A 23,640-nucleotide genomic window follows, 5' to 3' on the forward strand; every position below is an offset into this window, starting at 1 on the left:
AATTTGACTTTTATATTTAAGCTTTAAATGCTAGAACTGTTTCTAATATGTAGGATAAACAGTTGTGAATACAGTCATTTGTCTTAAATTATTTGTTGAATGATTCTTCAAGATCTGAAATGTTAACTTTTTAATATGTTGTTTCTATATATGTACTAGGATGTCCCTGGGATCCCTATTATTTACAATTATGCTTATGAAACTACATTCTGATAGATCTGTTTCTTAGTACTTTTGTCCTTTGTTACTGTTATAAACATATTTTATATAATAACATTTCAGAGTTATCTCATGCTAGTACCTCGTAATGAAGTGTATATTTGTATATGGTCTTATATCCAGTAATGTGGCTAATCCAGAAAACAATGTGCCTATATTCTCTTATATTTCATATAAAAAAGAAAGATAACCTGAAATAATCGTGGAATTGTTTCAGACTTATTAATCTTCCTGCTCTTTTTGTCTTACGGTTCTAGGAAGAACAGTAATGAATAGAAATGATAATCTAAACATCCCAAGTAATTTATGTTTTTAAAGAAAATGGTTTTTGTTTTTGGACATTATATATGGAGTATCTATAAACTCTCAGCCAACAGCTCTTTTACTAATTGGGGATTTCCTTGCTTAATCAAATATATATATGTATATATTTTTATTTTCCAGATTATATTTTTTAAACAAATTAAAATAGACTGGACAGATATTTATAAACTGAGGAGATCTATTGTATAGCATAGTAACTAGAGTTAATCACAGTGTATTATATAGTTGAAAATAGATGAGAGATTTTAAGTGTTCTCACCAAAAAAACAGTGATAAGTATGTGAGGTTACTGATATGTTAATTAGCATAATTTAGCCATGCTACAATATATACTTATGTAAAAACATCATGTACACTATAAATATGTAAATTTCTTATTTGTCAATTAAAAATAAATAAAAATGGAAAAAAACATTGTTTGGGAAAGATATATTAGCTTCTAGAGACAAATCATGCTAGTTTTGGCAATGATAAAATGGGAAAAATGTATTATAACAGACTTAGTAACTGTTAACCAAAGGCTTGATTCCACAATTCTAAGTATTTAGTCACCGTAAACAGACCCTTTCAAGATCCTTCTAATCTTGAGGCACTTAGAAGAAGAATCTTTACAGTGACTTAAAATACTTATTGAATAAATCTTAACATTTATTCAATTTAAACAGAATAATGCAAAAATTGTACTGTGTATTGTTGGCATTTCAACTAGAATTTTAAAAACGAAAGAATGGGAATATAAAATAGTACTGTAAATTATCTTGAATTAAAGTACTACTGTGTAAGATAGACTTCTATGAAGAAATTTAATTTACCTAAGTTGTCATTTATTATTTATGTTGGAATGGTTAGTCTGATGGACTCACAAACAAGTATTTATGTAACCATTTTTATATATTCACATTTGTTCAGCTACTTATCCATTTTCAGTAACTCTTCTTTAAAAATCATTTTTTAACACAACAGACGATGGTAAGTGTTTGCATTGTAGAGAGCCATACAAAACCCAAAGAGGAATTTTTAAAAATCTGTTTAAGGATATATGAGTAGGTTCTTGAAGACTGAGCTATAGTTTCCAGTGACAATGTAATACATACATTCAAGAAAAGATATAGTACAGAAATTTCAGATAGACACGGAGATGTATATTCTGAAAACATGTGTAGATGACTCAGGAAGTGCCTCCAGTGATGGTAAGGGTGTCCTCGGTATATTCTGAACACTAGTGTGCTTTCAGGGTCCCAAGAGAGCTGCTGTCCAAGACTGTGCGTCTTTTAAGACAAGCACATCACTCATCTCCACAGCTCTTCCTGATCATGCCCAACAGAATTTCTGTTTTTTCTAAGTTCCCATAAGCAGATGGGACCCACCACTCGTTATCCTGCATCCCAGCTACCTGGGTGCCACCGTGTGTCAGCTTCTGGGAGTAAGCACTGGACGTTCTCTGCTTTCATCCACACAACAACCCTATGCAGTTCTCAGAGAACTTTGTTTCTAGCCTCTAGGAATTTTTTCTGAGCCTCTTTCAGGACCCACTTGACTACAAGTGGATCAGTAGCTAATGACTCCCAGTCATGTTTTTAAATGGTAAATGACTTCAATTTTATTAAATTATTTACTACATCTATTTAGATGAATTTTTTTCATTTTATTATGTTAATGTAATAAATTATATCGACAGAGTTTTAAGTGTCAAATCAGTCTTTTACTTGTTTAAACAACCAAACTTGATCAATATAGACTGTTTTCTCATACTTTAGTTTGATTTATATTGCTTTTGTTTTACTTAACCTATTGATAAATCTGCTAAGTTAAAATGGCTACAATTTGCGTCTTTACATCTTCCTAGGTAGTTTTGCAGTCAAAGTTATACAATCATAATAAAATTGGCGTATGTCACATTGAGGAGTTAATATGAGTAAACTAATATTTCCACAGAATGTTTAATAAAGCCTACTATAAAATTGTAGTCATTTATTTTTGCATATTTTTATCGTTGCTTGTTATTACTGCATCATTTTATAATTATTCTATGTTCATTTAGGATTCCTATTCCTTTGAATCATTCCTGTTAACTACAGATTTTCTATAAAATTGTTGAATTGTGAGATTTAACTCAGTATGTCTATCTATTGTTTACATTTGTTCATATTCTGCTCTATTTCTTTAAATTTCATCATACCATTTATTTTTTTCTTCTGTTTCTTTTTCTCCAAACTTGACAGAGAACTTTCTATTCAACTTTACAAAGAACCAATTTTTACTTGTGTCGACTCTTTCAAGTTATGTCCCACTTATTAATTTTTGCCTTAGAACTCTGTTTCTCTTTTCCCACTCCCTTTAGATTACAGTAGTTCTATTTATCCTTTTGTTACTTCCTCTGTCTATGTTTAGCTCATTAATTTTCAACCTTGCTGTTTGAATATATGCATTTGCTAAACATTCTATTCTAACTTCTGTTTTAATTCTACCTCATGTTTGTTTTGTATAATTATATAATTTACTTTGAACATTGTCTAATATGTATTGTGTTTGTAACATTATTATGCGGTGTTTAAAATGCAGGCTTTTTGTTGCAGAGACTGACAGCAGGAGCTTAAATTTCAACTCATCCCTTTTTTCCAGTGCTTTCTTTGTTTCTAGCCTCTAGGACTTTTTTCTCATATTCCTGTAAACTCAGTTACACATTTAAAATGATACATGTTTTATTGTGCACAATATTGCTTGGTGTTTTAAGGTGGAAACTTTTTAAGGGTTTCGTAGGTTACAAAATTGCTAGAAATAATGGAATTATGGTATTTACTTTTACTCCCTTCGTTTCTGTTCTGTACCATAATTCTAATGGCAAAATTCCATAACTCCATGCCCAGTTGGTCCATTTCTGGATTCATCTTACTCAAATGTATAAGTTGTTTTTCACTATTGAATATTCTCCCTTTCTTGATATATTTTTCTCCTTTTAGATTTTAGAGCAAAACATTATCTGGATTTTATTCTTTTCTCTTTGTTTGCTCCTAGTATTTTCTTTTTCAGCAATGTTCCTCTCACTGAACTCTGAATTTTGCAGTTCCACAGAGCATTTTTCTAGATCTTCTTTTTTTTCCCTCCAAAGCTGTATTCCTATTAGAACTTACCCATTTTGCTGGATTTAATAATCAACTCAAATCTACAACATAAAAAAATCATTGAACAATCAAATTGTGTCTCCAAATGCCATCTGAGTTTGTATTCGTGTATCCTCTTGATATCTCAAATTCATCTTCTTCAAGACAGAATTGGTTATAAATTCTTCCTATTACATATTTTTCTATCACAGTGAAGTTTATAACCAAAAACCTAGGTGATAAATATAATATTTCTGCTTTTAGTAATATATAAAAATGTTAACATATGACTAAATTTGATATATTCTGGAGAATAAAGTTCAGTTTATCACATAAAAATCAAATAATATTATTCATCCCACTAATAGAATTTCAAAAACAATTTCACAAGATGCAGAAGCAGTAATTTGTTAAAATCAATACCTATTCATATAAGAATGCTTAATAAACTAGTAATAGACAGGGATCTCATAATTTAATCAAGTGCATCTATATAATTCCACCTAATACTTAAGAGTCGTCATGAGTGTTTTATAAATGTATATATATTTTGAGTAAGTAATCTAATTTTCACTTTTCAATGGGTCAATTGCTAATATATGGCTCAAACTGAATTATTATTCTATTCCTTCTCCCACTTGATTTAGCCGTATTTACTCAAGTGCAAACTTCAGCATAGTGCAAAAGATTTAAGGATTCTAGTTTAGTCAACGGTTTTCCACTAAACAAATATATCGCTGTGGAAAATAAAAATTACCATCTATTACTTCAGGTTTAGTAACTTTAAAATGCAAATAATATTGAGTCTTAATCAAGTTCCTAGCTTCTTATAAAATAGCATAATAAAATATCTGTATTTATTTCCAAGAAAGATTAAAGTAACATAAATCATAATGAAATATTTTAACTTAGTAATGCTTTAGTAAATTAGGGTCTGTGAAATATAAGGACTTCTATATCTAAATTTGTTTCTTCTCTGTGATTTTACTTTATGAATTAATGTAGTTTATAATGTACATCATCATAGGCCTAAGATACTGATTTTGAAGGAGACATAAAATCTGTGGTCATAAAGCTTTTATTCCATTTAAAAAGGTAGACATTAATCAAATAATTATTTAAATTACAATGATGGTTGTCTTTAAAAGCATAATATAATGAATCCTTTGATTTTATGGATATATTAAAAATTAATAAATCTTCTTTGAAGCTATTCTGGAATTAACCTACATCAGGATGAAAGATTTTTGTATCTTGTCCATATATGTAGAAGTTATATTCTGATCATGAGTGAAGACAGCAAAATTCCTCTGAGGTTATTAATCCGTGAAACATCTACATTTTCCAATGTATTTTTCGTTTTCATAATAAAAAATAAAATTTAAAATGTCCCATAGATAATATGTGTCACATGCTGAAAATGTATTTAGTTAACTAGCTATAGTTATATGCTAGGGACATTTTTATTAAAATTTTATCATTAAATATATAAAAAACCCTACAATACCAAAATTGTAGACAATCTTGTTGATTTAGCTTATACTTATAATAAAAATTAAACCATGAAATATAAAATGCACATAGACAGAATAAGCCTTATTCATTACATAATGTCTCTTTTTCTTCTTACTTCACAAACATTAGAACAAGAAACTCGATTTACAGAGTGAAATAATAAACAATTAGGCCAGGACATTTTGTATAATACATCTTATGGGACTCTTCACCTTAGGACATTATGCAAGCAACACAAAGTTTTGTTGAAAACACCTGAATCTATAGGGTACACATATTGAACAATCTCTAATAACAGTCAGAGGTATGACAGCAAACTTAATTCCTAGAAAGTAAGGAGCAGTTAATAATTCTTAATTTTGTAACTATAGTAATAATTCTGTCTTTCTCAATTTCTTAGGTTCTTGAAATGTAATGTGCTCTGGTTTTGGACTTCTTAATGTCAAAATGTTAGGTTTTGTATTTTTGGGGGGTATGATCTTAAAATATCACTTGTGTTTTCCAAGTCTTCAGTTCAGGAGAGACTTTGCTCCCATTAATGGTGTGTAATGCATGAAGGTAGAATAAATCCTTTGAGTTTAATGATTTATATTTACATGAAATGTTAGTTTCTGAGTTTACTTGATTAAAAATATCAAACCCTTTAGAAACCCTAAACATTTATTGGTCCTGCATTTTTACCATACTGTTAGAGTATATTTTCATTGGAATAAGCACCATGAAAGGAAATCTTATATAAAAGAAGAAATATTTTAAATCCTTCTCCATGGGGAGAGATATGTCTCCTTTGAGGCATAAAATGAAACTAATTTCTCATACCAGGATATCTTAATCTCTCTTATTTGATTTATTAACCAGAACCTCCTGTTCAAATAGCAGTAGTAGGGCTGTAGGAAGCCTGATATCATGCGTAATTAACTGCTGCATCCTTCCCCGGGGTTACATGAACATAGAGCAGGCTGAATTGGTTCCTGTAAAATTATAACTAAATATTAAAAATAATGCAAATAATTATACATTTTACAATTTATTTTGATATTCTGAAATATTTCAATCTTATACATTCCTTAAAATTATTAGTAGAAGTAAGTGCAAAAGGGGTAGTTGTGTATATTTATAATCATCATGAAATATGTATTATGTGTTTCCAAACTAATATTCTTCATACTTAGACTGTATTGTAAAGACAGAGACACAGATGTTTCTTTTTAAAGTATTTTTTCTAATACACGTGAAAACTGCTGACTATTCTATTTCCTTTGAAATTCAGAATCGTTTCCTATATATCGAAGTATGATAAGTTGTTGAATAAAGAAATGTGTTTAAGCCTGAGCAATATGGAGAAGCCTTGTCTCTACAAAGAATTAAAAAGGTAGCCAAGCATGGTGGCACATGCCTGTCATCCCAGCTGCTTGGGAGGCTGAGGTGGGAGGATGTCCTGAGCTGGGTGGTGGAGGCCGCAGTAAGCCACTATTGTGCCACTGCACTGCAGCTTGGGCGACAGACTCTGAGAAAGAAAGAAAAGAAAGAAAAAGGAGAAAGAGAGAGAGGGAAGGAAGGAAGGAGGGAGGGAGGGAAGGAAGGAGGGAGGGAGGGAGGGAAGGAGGGAAGGAGGGAGGGAAGGAAGGAGGGAGGGAGGGAATAAAGAAGTAAAGAGAAAAAGAGAAAGAACTAGGACAGAAAGAAAAGGAGAGAGAAAGGAAGGAAAGAGGGAGGGAGGGAAGAAGAAGGGAAAGGGAAGGAAGGAATGAAAGCGGGGGAAGAAAGAGAGAAAGAAAGAGAAACTAGGAAAGAAAGAAAAAGAAGAAGGGAGAGAGGGAAGAAAGAAAGAGAAGGAAAGAAAGAACAAATGAACTAGGAAAGAGAATGAAAAGGAAACGAACTAGGAAAGAAAGAACGAACTATGACAGAGAGAGAAAGAAAGAAAGAGAGGAGGGAGGGAGGGAAGAAGGGAAGAAGGCAGGAGGACAGGCAGGCGGGAGGGCAGGCGGGATGAGGGGAGGGGACAGGAAAGAAAGAGTGTCGAGATGTGTTTAACGCAAGGCTTTCTGAAGACTCTTGGCAGGGGCCTCTCCGGACCGAGAGCAGGAGGCGCGCTTTCGGCGTGTGCGCCTTTGGGCTTCTCGGGCAGCGCTTTGTCCCGTCTCCCGTGTTGGGACGGAGGCTGGGTCCCCGGTACCAGCAAAGTCGTTTTTACCGGCTCGGCCTGTGGACTTAGACGCGCTTTGCGTGCTGGCCGCGGGGAGCCGTGGGTCGCACAGAGCTGGAACCGGCCCTGATGCGGCGGGTTCCCGGAGTCTGCCACGAAAGGAGCCTTATTCCGGCCGAGGGGTTTTCGCTCAAAGCGTTTCCTGAGTTTAATGCACGTCGCAATGTTGAAGCACCCAGAGCATTTTTTTTTTTGATATTCTGGTATCTAGGTGCCATGGAAGAGCGATCATTAGCCTTGGGGACGGAAAGTGGCATTAGCGTTTTTTAAAAGCCCCAGATGATTCTAATACCACACTCAGGGTTGGAAACCACAACTCAAGAGCTTCGTTTTTAAATGAGCTGAACAACTCTCCACAAATCTGCTTTTCTCTTTTCTCTGTTTCCATGATTGTTAATCTTATTACAAATGTAAGATTTCATTGTATTCTCCATTGAAATTCCAAAGAAATAAAATCTGAATGACCTAGAAAATTAATTCTATCCCTGTTTTGCAGGTAGTTCAAGTGCTGTTTGTTACATAATTTTTAAATGTTGTTGTTTGTGTTTTTACACTAGGTTTTGACACTAGGCTTCACCTCCTAATTTGCTGTCCAGCACACAGGGTCTTTTTGGGGGTTCAGGAAACTACATGTCACCCATCACCTATGTCCATTGAAATCAGAGTCACAAAATAATAAAAAATTTAAAAAGAAAAGATCAAAAATTTTAATCATATTCAAACAACAGAGGCAACGAGTTAGAAATTATTCAGTATGGCTTATGTAAAGCGGTTATTCTTAGTATTTTATGCATCGTACACATAGTTGGTTAGAAACACACATATATGGTCGGGCGTCGTGGCTCACGCCTGTAATCCAAGCACTTTGGAGGCCAAGGTAGGAGGATCACCTAAGGTCAGGAGTTCAAGACCAGCCTGACCAACATGGTGAAACCTGTCTTTAAAAAAAAAGAAACACACGTATATATAGTTTTATTTAGATCACATTATTTCTAATATCCCACTAATATGAAATAATAATCAGAAGTACCAACAGGCCCACTCATTTAATCCCTATCCAGGCAGTAATTCAATATCATTTCAAAAAAATTCAATCTAGCTGTTCATAATGCTGAAATTACTTTTTTTATTAGCCTCAGAATTCACAGCTTCTAGTTTTCCATTTCTCTTTTAGTTTTATTTCTAATCCAACCTAAATATTATTTCTTAGCATGCTTCTCTCTAGAAAATAAAAGTTACATTTCCCAAATATTGACATAGCTTATGTACGATCTGTGGGTACAGACGGAACATCGGCGATATCATCTGTAAGTTTCTAAAGGGGAAAATATTCTGAGATTTTTGTATCCACTAATTTGCTTTTGCCTCATATGGAAGAAATGGCCTAAAATAGAAGCACATTTTCACGGTGTGTCCTGCAAGGCAAAAGTGCATACACTTAATGTGGCCACTGTGGAGAGTATGACTGGCATTTTAAAATGACACACTCCTATACAATAAGCCAGGCCCACAGGGCAAATATCACGTGGTATCACTCACTCGTGTGAGCTACAACAGATGATCTTATGGAGACAGAGAATGGAGTGTATACCAGAGGCTGAGGAGGGTGTGTGGGTGGGAAAGGAGGGATAATGAGAGGTTGGTTAATAGGTACACAGGTAGATAGATGGAGTAAGTTCCCATGTCAATAGCAGAGTAAAGTGACTAGTTAATAGCAGTGTGTGGTACATTTCAAAATAACTGGATTAAAGGACTTGAATGATCCTAATACAAAGAAATTATAAATACTAGAGGTGATAAAAAAATGGATACTAATCCTGCACACATTTCCTGGATTCATTTTCCGCTTTAGACATCCAAGAGAAAATAGCATGGTAAATTTGGAGGACACAGCAAGTAGATCAAGATGTCCTACCATGATATTCTTCAAAAGTATCTTGGCCATTCTTGGCCCTTTCCACTTGCGTATACATTAGAACACCTGCTTGTCGATGTTCACACACAGAGACATGCACACACATGTACATGCACTCACATACAGAAAATTGACATTGAAGTATATTCAATCTGTAGATTAATTTGGAAAAATAAATGTATTTATGATACTCTATATTTCAACTAGACAGTAGGTTGTATATTTATTTTAGGCTTATTCAATTTCTCTCAATAATATATTATTTTCTCCTTAAAATTCATATTGGTAAATTTATTCCCAAATCATTGCATTTTGATGTCTTTCTAAAATGCATTTTTAAGTAAGCTTATGTTTTCTAACAATTGATTGCTTGTAGAATGCTGATTTTTGTATTCTGATAGATTATTTTGTACCACCAATTTTGCTGCACTTCTTCTTAATTGTAATGATGTGTCCATAGATATTTTCATTTAACTTTTTTCAATTTTTTCTTATTACTTCAATCAGAAAATGTATTTAACACAGCGCTAATACTTACTAATATTCAAATTGAGACAGCAAAGGCAAAATCAGAGTCTTTTCCAGCTAAGAGTAACAACACTATGTTTATGATTAAGTAACACATTAAAAATGGCTTATTTCTTATTGATTGCCATGCAGTAGAGTTTTAAATTACTTATATTAATACAAAGACAGTTTCTTACAGGAAAAAAAAAGTTAGGCATTTAACAGTAGCAACAGTGATTATACTGGATGCAAATACTGATATTTGAGACCCTTAGTACCTAGAGGACATGTACTGGTTCTTAATTTTAAAAGATGCACAAATTAGTGTGGAATTTTGAATTTTAACTTTATAATACATTATAGTGGGCTGGGTGCAGTGGCTTATGCCTGTAATCCCAGCACTTTGGGAGGCTGAGGCAGGTGGATCACCCGAAGTCAGGAGTTTGAGATCAGCCTGGCCAACATGGTGAAATGCTGTCTCTACTACAAATACAAAAATTAGCTGGGCATGGTGGTGGGCACCCATATTCCCAGCTACTTGGGAGGTTGAGGCATGAGAATTGCTTGCACTCAAGAGAGGAGTTTGTGGTGAGCCGAGATCGCACCACCGCACTCTAACCTGCATGACAAACTGAGACTCTGTCTCAAAAAAAAAAAAAAAAAATATATATATATGTATATGTATATGTATAATAAGTAAATAAATAGAATGGCATTTTAACAAAGTATAATTCTATTAGAAGGTATTCAGGGAAGATATTGCAGACACATTTTCTAACCTGGGTGACTAAGTGGATGGTGTAGCTACGTCACAGAAATATGGAAAGATGAGGCTTGATCTGGCTGTTAAAATTAAATAATTTTATTTTTGAGATGCTTTTCAAATTGTTTTTGTGAAAATCTCCCCCAAAATTGTTTTTACTTTTCTCTATCAGTTTCAATATTGTGTGTATGTGCGTGTGTGTGTGTGTGTGTGTGTGTGTCTGCAGATATATACACATATACATGTGTGGATATACACACACGCATGTATTAAAGATTTGGTAGCATGTTTTTTACACCAAAATACAAAGGAAGAGCAAGGACAAATGTTACAGCTTTCCTACTGCTCTGTCAGGGCAACAGACTCCTTTGCATTGCTTCTGCCTGATCGTCCCTGGTGTGAGATGAGACAGGAGTCTCCTGGGTTGTGACAGCCGCATTCTGATTTCAGGCCCAGACGAAGCAGTCAAAGGAACCCAGTCAGCACAAAGGAGGAAAGTGTGATAAATGTGAGGCTGATGCGAGAATGGCAGGGAACAGGATCTCCGGCTGGAATCAGCTTGCTAAGCAGGGCTCACGTCTGTGAAAAACAGCCTTCCAGAAGTTCTAAGGCAAAAGCTTTGTTTGTGAGCCTTAGCTCTTGTCAGAAGAAAGTATCTGATCAAACGGCTCATGTATCATGTAGCTAGAGAAACTTGTTTTATTAGGTGGAGTTATTAATAACAAAATATAAAAGAGAATTTTGAAATGTTTTAACGATCCATTTGAATTTTGCCTTGGAGTTTTAGCTGTATAATAAATATGCCTTTATTTTCTTCTATTTTTTTAAAATCATTATTATCTTAAGCCTAGTAGAAAATTTGAAACGCTAATTAAAATGGTAATAACATACAGTCATACTTTTATGTTTGTTATTTATTATATTTAAATTAAAAATGCAAAATTATATGACTTTAACTTCTTTCAGTTTTCATATTAGTTCATTTATAAAATATATTTTCTTTTATGTTTTGATTATAAGTTAAAATATATTTCATTAGTTATTCCTGACTCTTTTATAGTCTTCACAAGATATGCTGTGTAGAAGTCTTAATAATCAAATGTTTTAAAATGTTATGTTCTAGTCTTCCATTTCTATTTAGAGAATAAATAAATAATCAAATATTTAATTAGTTTCTCTTATATTTCAGAATTTATGATCCCATATAAGTAAAGATCAGCCTACATTGATACTAACAGCTTGGAAGAACTTTCATACTTGGGACATCTGCTTTCTTCAAAGTGAAAATCAGGTACGCTGTTTATTCCCTTGGGTTTGTTTTTTTTTTACTTAAAATGTAATTAATTGAACTTACTTGAGTTCAATACTTTTTTATTGTCAAGCCTACTGCTATTAAACATACAGTGATGAATAAAATGAACTTCTTGACCATTCTCCTGATGCACATGAAATAGTAAGTTTGCAGTAAAAATATGTTTTAAAAAAGTACTTGCATGGTATAATCTAAAAACAAATGAGAAGGTTTTTACGTTAAATATGCTTTATTTTAAATTGTTTTTATAAAACCCACTGGGAAAATTATCATGAATCTAAAAAAATTCATAAAATGCAGGCAACTGCTATTTTCACAAAATTCAAAGAGAAGGGCAAAGATCTAAGTGTTTTCTTGGTTTGAAGAAATTATGCATACTTTTACTAGGGGTAGGTGTTTTCTGTCTTGAGTATGATTCAAGATTGGATCAAAAATGTTTTTCCTTTTTGTAAAAATTTTGACATAGTTTCCGGTTGTTAAACACACTATTTTTTATAGGAGTATTCAACTGACTGTATAACATAAGGAAAATGCTCTTTCATTTGATGTTATCTAAAATCATTAATTTTATTAAAATATATCTTTACAGGGCATACACACACACACACACACAGTGAATGAGTTCATAAAATGTCTTTGTCTAAATTTCATCCAATTCTCTATCTCAGGCCTGATACATTTGAGTCTTCCTCAGATAGAGCTTTTCTTGACAACCCTAGACGATATGGTTAGGAGAATGCCACAATGTATCTGTTTCTTCCGATACATTTATGTCTCATATTTTCAGGTATATTGTCTACATTTATATTGGCATCTACAGATTTATGAATATCTAAAGAAAATTAGTGTATATTGATAGTTTACAGCAGGTTTCTGAAGGCAAACGGCCACTTCCAAAATAATAATTCGAACACAAATTAGCTGTTTTCATCTGTGAAGATAAAACAACTTCTTTGCAATTCAGTTTTCTCATCTTTAAAATAAAGATAATAAAAGTACCTATTCCGTATATTTGTAATGAAAATTAAATGTGAGAAACTATACATTTATGTATATATGTATATATTTGACAAAGGTACTTAACAAATGTAGTCAGTATATAAACATTAGCTACCATTATTAATGCATTTGCGCTGTCCAAATATATTATATCCAAGTGTGTTCTACAAATCATTCATTCTATGTGTAATGGCGTCAGGTGTAGAGCCTGGTATGTAACCAGGACCTACTTTCACTTCTCTGTATTGGATTATTGTCAGACCACCATCGACTCTTTGAGGAGGTAATATTGAACCTTCTTATTTGACCGCCTCACACACAAGGATCCATTCACAATGTGCGTTACATAACTAAAACATATGGAGACAAATACGACACAGAGTATGCTTTTATGACTACGACCAAACTTTTCCATGAGAAATTACTCTGTTTTCATATCACTACTTTCATAGAAATAATAGTAATTTTCTGAAAGCATTTTTACATGCTTTTGGATTAGAAAACATTCTCATTTAATACAAATAATTAATTCTCAAAGTCGACCTAGGAAAAAGGAAAAGCAATGAGAAGAGCATTGAATTGTGACCCTATGTGAGGCGTTCACAAGTGTTTAACACCTGCCTACTCAGAGTACGCGTGCCTGTTAATCAGAAACAAGAGTCTGCAACATGAAGGCCCCGGTTCTCGGCCAGAAGTTAATTTGCCAGTTGTGAGGACACAGCATCGCTCTTCCTCTTGACCTCATTGACGAAGTTCTGCTTGTCATTTTTGTATTAATTGCTCCGGTTTTTGATGAAACACTTTTCAATACCTGGCTTAAGGGTCTTTCCCGTCTCTATATTAAATTGTCCTGGGTCAGGTGCGGTGGCTCTCGTCCCTCATCCAGCGCTTTGGGAGACCAAGGAGGGTGGAGCACTTGAGGTCAGCAGTTCGAGACCATCCTCGCCAACATGGCGAAACCTCTTGTCTACTAAAAATACAAGAAAATTACCCAGGGTTGGTGGTGCGGGACTGTGATCCCAGCTACTCAGGAGGCTGAGGTATGAGTATCACTTGAGCCCGGGAGGTGGAGATTGCAGTGAGCCGAGATCATGCCACTGTGCTCCATATATATATATATATATATATATTTTAAAAACTTCAAGTCCATTGTCCTGGCTTAGCTTTGCTAGCCAGTTCCTGTGCCCAGCCATCCTAAATTCCCTGCACTCCCATTTCATTCTTAGGAGTACCACCTGGATGAATGAGTACTATGTGCTGCCATCTCTGTCTCTGTCTCTCTCTGGCCCCACTGACCCCCAGCCCCGCTCCATCCATGGCCCCTCCCCTCCCTCCTGCCCTTGGGCCACAGTCTTCCTTCACTCTTGGCCTCTCCCAGGCTCTCTCTGCTTCTGCTGCTCTCCAGTAGCTAAATCACTTACATGTATGGGAGCAGACTGCAGGCAGCCAACACTGAAACCTTGATCAGGCCCAGTGGTTAAGCAGAAAATAAACTGAGAATGTGTAAGCATACACAGAATGGAAGTTCATTTATGGCAGTAAGGTAGAGCTGGAGGGCTGGCAGAGCCCAGCCAACTGAGATCACTGTCAAAGTCCCTGGGCTGGGGACACTGTGCTCTTCTGACCACCGCATTTCTCACTTTTTGTGGCTGCGGAGATACTGAGGGTTTAATGATCTAAAGGATGACACAATATAGATTCATTTGCTCCAACCTCATCCGTTGCTGATCGTGTACATGTTTTTTTTACTGCTTTCTTGTTGGCTTGTAGTAAAATTAAGTCTAAATAAACTCAGCTGACTGTAAGTAATCATTCTCACAAATGTTCAAATTTGGACTCACCTTAGGGGTATGGTTGAAGTCATGTTCTTCTCACAATGAGGTTGTTACGTAGTTCAGTCTCGTTCTCTGAGGAATTTATGAGAAATTTATGAGCAAAAGGTGGTAAGATTTATATTCATAATGTATTACGATAACATAATTATACGTAACTGCCATGTTCCTTAGTCTATAGACTTCAGACAACTAAAAACTTTTTTCACAGCAGACTAAGGGGAGAATCGTTTTTAATAAGAAATACTACTCAGAGAAGTTATAATTTGTCTGAGAATATTTGCCTAATAAAAAGCAATACCAGACCAGCACTCCAGTGATTGTTTTGAGATCACCCCACTTAATACCTATCTCACACACAGTAAGTGTGGAATTGATGTCATGTTTTTTAGACTTGTCGAAGGGAGTCATCGTTAGTGATCCTTAGCTTAGTGGGCTTTCTCCTCGCAGGTGAGGTTAAATGTTCAAATTCAGTATCTGTGTCTGCCTAATTTTGTACATCCTGGCATGAGGTCAAGCATGCTTGAGACACTGAATATACATTTGTTGAATGAGAAAATAAATAAGTGATCTGATGATAGGCAATCTATTAGATTCAAATAACACAGAGAATATGATTTTTACAGAAATTCAAAGAAGGTGTCATATAGCTAAGATGAAGAAAAATCCGAAAATACGTAATTGGCTAAATTAGAGAATCTCTCTCCTTTTCAGTAAAAAAATTCTCTAAATTTTGAGACACTCCTTAGAAACTACTTGGGAGCAAATATTTTTGATTTCTAAACACAACTCTAAAATAATATTAGTGAGAATGTGTACCAGAATATCTGTAATATATAGACCAATCTGATAGTGTTCTTTTTGACATCACTTCTAATATTTTAATTCATTTTACTCATTAAGTTTTACATGTCCTGCCTTGTAAATGCAAAATATTAAAGAATTAAAAGCTGTAATGTAAAGTGCTTTTTTAATCTCTAAGAAGCTGTTATAATTAATTCATAAAATTTTCTAATGCTCCACTCAAAACACTGATAAATATGCAAAATCAATATTCAGTAGATAACTTTTGTATACAAAAAGTTTTAATACAGTTCAAATATAATACAATTTGAACATGTACAATAAAACAAACTATTAATACAGTAATCACGTATACTCTACAAATATGAAATTATTGTGATAAGATGTATTATCTGGGCCACTGATTTAACTTCTCTGGTTTGGATAGATAAAAATCAGAAAGCTAAAATCAGTCTGTCCTGCCAGCCTTTGTCATTGAAATATTGCATGCAAAATACTTACTAAACCTTATGCAAATACCTTGAGTTTATTTTAAATAACCATGGAAGTATTAATGTAACTATAACATCTACTTTTACTAATATATATTTTACTTATTAAATTGGAAATTTTAATGTAAACTATGCAGAACAGAATGAAATAAACTAACATTTGGGAGATAATGATGTGTATGTTAGAGATTGATAATGACATTTTCTCAAAAAAATTTATACTCGTTTTTCAGGTTATTTTTCCCATTTTTAGAACTGATGGCTACATATCATTCTTCTCTCCTTTTTATCCACAGTACCATATTGAAACTGACATATTGAAACTGGCATACACAAAGACCATTTTTGAAAACTGCTGTTTTTAATCTTGACATAATCGTGAAATAATTCCTCTGGTGCTTTACTTTATAGCACATCAGTTGGTTTGGTGAATGCATCTCAGAGTGTCAGTTTGAAACAGAAGGGAAACAAGTTTTCAAAGAAGTCCAACGTATTTTTTCCCTCTGTATTTGAGCTTTTCTCTGCCAGTACAAGTTCTCATTTATGAGCTTTCTCTCTTTGACTCTCTTTTTTGGCAAGCTACTTCAGTTGTTTCTTTTCTCTTTGTTGACAGAACTAATGTTTAACAAAGAGGTAAATTTGTAAGTTCATTATGTGTTAACATGTAGAATATCTTATTAATTACTAGGAAAATTATTATCATTCATTCTAATTTATTTGTTACTGCAAGCTTCCCCTATAGAATATATTTTTGTTACAGTAATAGAATAATTTTCAAAAATGATTGCAAAAACAGTCCTGACAAATGACTCAACTTTCACTTCTTTCTTTTGTTCTGATGAATAAACCCTCGCCTATTCCCACGTATGTTTCTTAGAGAAATGCAGTTATCGGTACATTTCCAAATATTTTTCTTCTTTCTTTTATATTCTGGTTAACAAATCCTCACCGATTCACAAGTATTTTTCTTAGAAAAATGCATAGTTACATGAACATTTCCAAATATTTATTTAGTAAGTATCTTTTTCTAATTATATCAACACATATAAAGTAAATTGCATTGGAATATTAATAAAGTTTAGTTTCCTCTTAATTATTATTGTATTTGTATATTAAAACTAGCATTATCTTTGTTGTTTATATCACAGCTAGAATAATGGAGCTTTACAAATGCATCTAGTTCACAACTTAAATGACTTTTGTCAAGAAAACTTTTCATATTTTCATATAAAGTACAAATATGCCACATGCCACACACATATGCATATACACACATGTAAATTGATCAAATCTTTTTTTCTTAAGTCTTTATTCTACTATTACATGGGTCACCCCAAGCAGAAAAAATTCATCCTCTATTATTAATGAAAGTTACAGATTATAATCATGATGACCACCCGAATCTTGGCTGACAATGTAATTTGGGATTTCAATAGCTCAGGTTTTAAATAGAACTGGTATACTAAAAGTAGAAATTTATTATTACCTTTGCCTATAATAGAAAAGTACATATTTTGTGTATACTCATTACATATTCTATAACTATTAAATCCCGAATCGTTTCATGCAATAATGTTTACTTTTCTTTTAAACATGCTTTGAAATTACATCTACTATACATGCCTAAAATGACTTCTCTCTCTGTGCTATTTTGAAGTAGAACATATGTATTAATCTGAAATGAATTTATGAAAGAGGAGAATAATTTTTGTGTTGAAGACACACTAAATTATTTTTCCAGAATATTCAAAATTATTCCTACTATGCAATATTGAATAATCTTCTTTACTTCAGGATCAGAGATTTTGGTGTTCAATTTTTTCACACCTACATAAATATAATCTGTGTTTGCATAATATATTCAAGTTAATAATCTTACTTATTCTGGCATGGCTTGATGTTAAGAAAGAGAAAGATGCCTAAAATCCATCACCAGAGGACTTCATTGACAGTGAAAATAAATTCAAGTTTCATGTATCTGTAAAAATAGTTTTTCTTCTTGTTGTTTTCAAAATAGTGTGGCAATTCTATTTCTAGCAATATTTAAAATGAGCTCTCCTGTAAAACAAAAAAGTTGTGCTATTTAACAAGTAGAAATGTAGTATATAATATGACAAGGAAATATAAGAGCAACACAAAAATATAAAATATAACAAATATAAGAATTTCTCTTTATATATATATATGAATTGTTCTTACATTTGAATGAAATACAAGAATTTCTCCTTCAATTCTTGAATAGAAGGATTGTTGAATAGAATTGAAAGAAAAATTAAAATTTATCAAACTGTACCATAACTTACAAAACATTAAATTAAACCAAATCATAAAATGCATGACAATTCTTAAACTAGTTTAAGCATTCTAAGCCATATTTCTAGAATGACACAGGCAAACTGATCTAATAGTAATTTCCAGCTGCCTGATGGATTCTACTTACCATTTAAGCAATGATTTGTAGAGTTTTACGCTGCCAGGACTATTCATTGACTGACTCTAGTTCACAAAATACTGCTTGAATAAGCAAAAACTAACGGTTTCAATAGAGGTATGTTCCAGTAGCAGTTAGCTGGTGGGCTTTCAAAGCAATGAAGATGCTATTAAATTTACGTGATATCTTTACTACCACAGGCTCAGTAATAAGATTTGTGTCTGCAAGTCCCAGCCTATCCAAACCAACCTATCCATCTCAAGTATTTTGCTGAATCAGAGCTTTGGATATTTCATTGAGACCTTCAAGCCTGTGTTTATTTACTTTGTCTTACAAATAAAGGCCCCAGTGGCATGTTGGTAGCATATCAGATCTCTACTTATTTTCTTTACTGAATGTCTACAGAAATACTCCTTTGCCATTTGCTGTTCTCTCTGCCTGCGTATTGGCTACGTTGAAAGAAACTTTCTTCGTTATATATTACCATCAACAGAAAATCTAGTAAAATCTATTTTATGTATAATAAAAGAGCCATAAATATTATTCGAGTGAAATGATTTTTTATCAAATATTTACTTTTGAGTTATCAAGTATTTGATCCAAGAAAAAAAGTGTATGATCAGGGTCAGTTCTTGCTTACCTCTTAAAGGTACATACACCATAATAATATGGAAATCACTGAATTTTTACATGTATTGATTATATATTTTGTGTTGAATGACATTTTATTTGGTGATAATAAGAACAAAGCATTATAAAACCACTTGAACTTAAAAGTGCAGTTGAAAAAGAGAACGCAAGAACAAAGCATGCTTTATGTTTTGTTAAAGGTTCTACAAGAATCTCAGATTTTCAGAGAATAACTAACAATGTTTAGGCTGAAACCACTGAACAAATTAATACTTGGAACATTGCAGATTGTTAGAACTAGCCAGAGAAAGTGAGCCTGTTTTACATTGAGACCTTCAAGGATACCATCAGTAAAATTTGTTCACTTTTGCCCTAATCAAAATATTCAATATTTTTGTAAAAGTAATTTTATTTAATAGCACCAGCCATAGCACCATTCACATTGTGAAGCTCAGTGTGGTGATATTCAACACAACCTATTAAGCTCAAACAGATTTCAGAGCTTTTGTCAGAGAAAAAGAAATATTTATATTAATCCATCTAATTATCATGTTATTCAAAAGAGTGCAATTAATTCCCCTTCAAAAATGCCACATTACTTTAGAAAGCCTTTCATATTCTGGGGCCCTATTCAGAAGTTACTTCCGTCTAATCTTCACTGATTTCCCAGTTCAATAATGAACAATTTTGTCTCTGTATGCTTAGTGCAGTTAGGTCTACATCTGAGTGTTTTTCACATTTATCTTACACAAAAGTTGTTGCTATTTATATATCCCAACTCTCTACACTACAACTTACATGCTTGTGAGTTTTTTTGTGTGTTTAAATGTAAAAGAAGGTTTTAATTATGCAGTATCTAATTATTAGAGAGTGAAGGGATTTTGAAAACGTTCTTTTATTACTGACAGAAGAGTCACAATGTATTTAGTATCATTTGCATTATATTACATATTAGAGTAAGTCTAGAAGACATTTAAGAATAGGAACTGAAACATAAAGATGTCTGTATAATATTCACCTTCATAAAGTTTACTTAAAATAGATATTAACAAATACAAATTTTGTACATACATTCAGTGGATTTAAAGGAAATTTTATTTATTTATTTATTTATACAATAATTATACATGTTTACAGGGTACTATGTAATTTTCTTTTTTTTTTCGAAATGGAATTTCGCTCTTGTAACCCAGGCTGGAGTGCAATGGCAAGATCTTGGCTCACTGCAACCTCCACCTCTCAAGTTCAAGTGACTCTCCTGTGTCAGCCTCCCAAGTGGCTGGAATTACAGGCATGCACCAGTACACCTGGCTAACTTTGTATATTTAGTAGAGACGGGGTTTATCCTTGTTGATCAGGCTGTTCTAGAACTTCTGACCTCAGGTGATCCACCCACCTTGGCCTCCCAAAGTGCTGGGATTGCAGGCGTGAGCCACAGCGCCCAGTCTATGTAATGTTTTAATACGTGTAAACATAGTATAATAATCAAATAGAGGTAATTATCATATTCATTACTTGAAACATATCGTTCTTTCTGGTGACAACATTCTAATTGTTCTCTTCTAGCTATCTTGAAATATGAACATTATTTGCTAAAGTCACCCTACTGCGTAGTGGAACACCGAAACTTACTCTTTCTGGCTGTAACTTTGTACTAATTGACTACCCTCGCTCAGTCTTCCTACTCCCTCCCTCACTCTGGTAACAACCACACTACTCTGTACTTCTGTGAATGCAACGTTTTTAGATTCCACATATGACTGAGAAATGTGGTGTTTGTCTTTCTATGCCTGGCTTATTTCAATTACCACAGTGTCTTCCAAGTTCATCCATGTTGCTGCAAATGACAGCGTTTTAGTCTTTTTTATAAGGTTGACTAGTATTCCATTATGTGTGCGTACGTTTTATTTATTCATTTATCTGTTGATGGACACTTAGGTTGATTCCATGTCTTGGGTAATGTGAATAGTCCTGAAAAAACATGAGTATCAATGTCTCTTTGAATACTGATTTCATTACCTTTGTATATATCTTCAGTAATGGAATTGCTATACCCTAAGTAGTTCTGTTTGCAATTTTTGGAGGGAACTCTACACCATTTTCCATAGTGGCCATACTAATTTACATTCTCACCAAAAGCATATAAGGTTACTCTTTCCTGCATCCTCACCAGCATTTTATTTTTGTCTTTATGATAATAGCCATTCGAACTGCAGTGAGGTTATATCTCATTGTGGTTTTGATTTGCATTTTTCTGATGATTAATGATGTTGAGCAGTTTTTCTTATACTGGCTGGCCACTAGTGTATCTCCTTTTGAGAGATGTCTACTCAGATGTAATCTGCCTACTATTTTTTGCTATTGAGTTGTTTGAGTTCCTTATCTATTTTGGGGGTAAAATAACCTTGTAAAATCTAGCCACTCAAAAAATAAATAAATTCCTTGATGCAATATCCAAATATCCATGAGCTCAATCTCATTGTTGCTATCAATTCTGAAATTTTTCATTGTTCTCTGGAGTTTATAATGCACTGTAGTCTGGAATTTTGTCAACTAAGATGATATAAAATTAACACCTCCTATCTTATTTTCTGAGTTCTTCCACTCTGCATTTAGCTTATTCCTATGTATTTTTTAAGTTTCTCTTTTAAAAGACAAGTTATCTGGGATTTTAATTCTTCTTTTCTTCTCTATTGTAATGCCTTTCTATATTAAGATAAAAGACTTAGAAAGATACGCTAAAGGAAATTGGATGAAACTTTAGTAAAGAAATATGTTCTAAAACAGCATTGGAGAAACCACAAAGAAATGAAGAGACTATTTGGTGGGAGAAGCAGCAGAGAAAAGGGGCGAATTCAGATAGCAGCTCCTGCAAGGAGGCAGGTTATGAGAAGTCCCTCTCAGCGTGTGGCTTTGCTAGCTCTCCCACTCCTGCAGTTTATGTGGCTTATTCAGAGGGTTGATAAAAGAGGTAACAGACTGTAAGTGGTGATGTAGGAGGCCTAATGTGCAAACCTGAGTGCAAAATAGGAGGCAATAGCAGGAAGTTGCAGAGAAAAACTGCCAGTTAATTTGAAGCTGAGTTAAAAGGAAAATGTTACCTCTTCCCAACATTTGACCTGTACCAAAATGGAGTTCCACCAATGCCAGAGTGCTTAACACAGAACTGAATACATCTCAGGTAGCGACCCTTCCAAGGAATAACCTGTCAGTCAAGTGCTGTGCAGATGCAAGAAACTCATTAATTGTGATTTCTGAGGATTTCTGTTTTGCAGTGTAATATTTCCTCTGACACTTTAAATCTGATCAAAATAATGTCTCTGTTAATTAATCATGTTAACACAACTTTGTGGCACATATATTTGTTTGGCATTTTAATTATCTGCATTAGTAATGGTATGGGAAATTTTGTCTCTATTTTGTAAAATCCTATCAAGAAAACCAGTCATGGAAACATGAATGCATTATAGATAATATGTTTGAGTGACTAAATTAATATACTATTCTTCAAAATTGTTATCTAATAGCCTCTAATTTTATAGTATATTCACAGTTATATATGTTATATTCACATCTAACTCTCTTTGAATATTGTTATAAAAACAGTAAAAGCTAAGTAATAACTAAACAAGGAATTGAGAATGCTAATGATAATAACCAGAGAAAAGTGCCTGAATTCCATGTGTGGCTGCTAGCAGATCCTAAGGATATTTGTTGGGGAGTGTTATTTTATTTTTTTAGGAGGACAGTTTTACTTGCTGCTACTTGTCAGCAAGTACATTTTCTGAAAAGATTCCAAGGATAGCAAACAGTAATGACAAATTATCTTGAAGAAAAATATGTGATACCTATTAATATATCAGATTTTTCATAATTCTAAGAACAACCAACATACACAAAGAGTACAAGAAAGCAAATTAGTGGGAAGAGAAAACATCGTCAATTGCCTGAAAATAAATTTTAAAATTTTTAGAAAAAAATTGAGTTGAAAATGAGAAATAATATGCAATAATACAAATTATTCCATAGTATATTATTCCTATATTCCAAATGTTCCTAGGCTGATGTTGCATTATTTTTCTTACACGTGGAGATTGGAATAATCCTAAGCGTTTTCAATTTCCCTCTCACATAAATTACTTAGGCTTTTGTTTGAATTACATTAATTTGTAAGCATATTGGGAGAAAATTTAAGTTAATTTTTGAGAAATATGCTTGAGATATATATTGTTTCCTTAAAAGAGTTTTAGTTAGACAAGAGAGTAAGCTTTAGTGATCTATTGCACAGAATGGTGATTATAATAAGTAATAATGCATATATATTTCATAATTGTTTTAAAAAGTAGATTTTAAATGTTTTACCAAAAAAATAAGTATATACAAGGATGAATTTGTTAATTAGCCTGATTTAATCATTCTTCATTATAACATATGTCAAGACATTATATTGTATGCTGTAAATATATACAATTATTATTCATTCATAAATAAGAAAATTAAAAAGTAATTACAGCTGAAAAAATAATTAAGATATATAGGGCCTCTTTGTGCTCTCTGTGATGTGTTGTGATAGTATTCATATGAATTT

This window comes from Saimiri boliviensis, chromosome 19 (genome assembly GCF_048565385.1).
Source record: "Saimiri boliviensis isolate mSaiBol1 chromosome 19, mSaiBol1.pri, whole genome shotgun sequence".
NCBI lineage: Eukaryota > Metazoa > Chordata > Mammalia > Primates > Cebidae > Saimiri > Saimiri boliviensis.